The sequence below is a fragment of the Cricetulus griseus genome, chromosome 3, assembly GCF_003668045.3.
Source record: "Cricetulus griseus strain 17A/GY chromosome 3, alternate assembly CriGri-PICRH-1.0, whole genome shotgun sequence".
Taxonomy (NCBI): domain Eukaryota; kingdom Metazoa; phylum Chordata; class Mammalia; order Rodentia; family Cricetidae; genus Cricetulus; species Cricetulus griseus.
Window position 1 is genome coordinate 89,823,877 of NC_048596.1, and position 1,516 is coordinate 89,825,392.

The 1,516-nt window shown below is 42.8% G+C and overlaps 1 non-coding gene across 1 annotated transcript; it reads right to left on the bottom strand.

The window, feature by feature from the left end:
* Positions 1-1,180: 1,180 nt before the first annotated feature.
* On the bottom strand, positions 1,181-1,313 carry LOC113835101. The gene has a single exon (XR_003484335.1). It is a non-coding gene; the product is annotated as a small nucleolar RNA SNORA51 (small nucleolar RNA).
* Between the last annotated feature and the right edge of the window lie 203 nt (positions 1,314-1,516).

Genomic DNA, 1,516 nt, shown 5'->3' on the forward strand with positions numbered 1-1,516 from the left:
CCAAAGCCACAGAGAAACCCTGTCTTGAAAAAAAATAAAACAAAAGGGGGAACCTCAAAGCCCACTCCACAGTGACACACATCCTCCAACAAGGATATACCCATTTCCAACAAAGCAACATCTTCTAATAGTGCCACTCTCTATGAGCTTATGAAGACCAATTATATTCAAATTACCATAAGGTCTGATAAATGGATCTGTAGCTCCAGTTATATATTTCTCATTATGAATCCTACCTAGGTCTCCAGCTATGTGCACAGAGCCCCCTGTACTAGCTAACTAGCTAACTAGCTGATTTAACACAGCATGGCAAGGAACAGAGGCAATTATTCTTATTGTAATGGATAGACTTCCTTTATTCTCCTCTCCCAAAACTATGATTTGAGAGGCACTGCATGGCCTTCATTCCCCTGGATCTGTCAAAGCAGAGTGCAACTCTTTTGGTTTACCTAAAATCAGAAGGGAATTCCTGGAGCAATGTGACAACACTCCAGGCTTATCTACAAGTATATTACTCAATGTGCCCACAAAGTCAATGTGGTTACCACCCACACACTACTGTTTTCTCCATTGCCCTTGGCCTAATTCTACTCTATTTACAACTACTGTACTTTCCATAGAGCACATCAACCATCTTTGCTGGGTTTTCCACTTCTCACAAAACACTGTGACCATTTCCTCTAGGTATCACCTCATCTACCAGATCCACTGTCTCTAATAAGCACAGTTTCTATACCTTCCTGTCACTACCATACCCATGAGGTCCACTGACCTTGCCAGACTCCATACTGCTTCCCTGGCACTCTCCTAGATATCACAGTGCTCCCTGTCAATGGCACCTTTCTCCCACCATCACAGAGTCCTCCGGGCACTGCCAACTCTGTGGCTGTTATTGCTGTCCTGCACAGATACTTGGATCCTGAAGCCACCTTGATGTGAAAATTGTTGATGTTTTTTGCCATTGCTACAGTTTGTTCATTCCTATAGAAGCTCTTCTCTGTAAATATGCTAATACATGATTGGATTGCAAAAGAAGTACAAGAATTAGCAATACATAAAATTAGATTTAGGAAGGCATGAGCTCCCAAAGTGTCTAAAAATAAAATAAGAGAGCTAAGGGAAGACCATGCCTCAGAGTGCAGTATCCTGGAAGATGACAGGGATTTGATTTTTTTTTAATCCATGTATCCCCATTCACAATACAGACCAAGCATAATGGCCTAGGCTGAGGTGTATATGGGGTAGGTTTACTCTGCCTCCTCTTTCTATACAGTCAGTGTTAGAACACAGCCTATAGTAAGCACAAGGAGGCCTTGATTTTTTTTTTCTTTTTGAGACAGGGTTTCTCTGAGTAGCCCTGGGCCCTGGAACTTGCTCTGTAGACCAGACTGTCTTTTGAGCTTGGAGATCCACTTGCCTCTGCCTCCCAAGTGCTGTGAGTAAAGGCGTGTGCTACCACTGCTACGGCAGAGATTTGATCTAAACTGTAGATAAGTAGTTCCTCTCTCTCCTACAC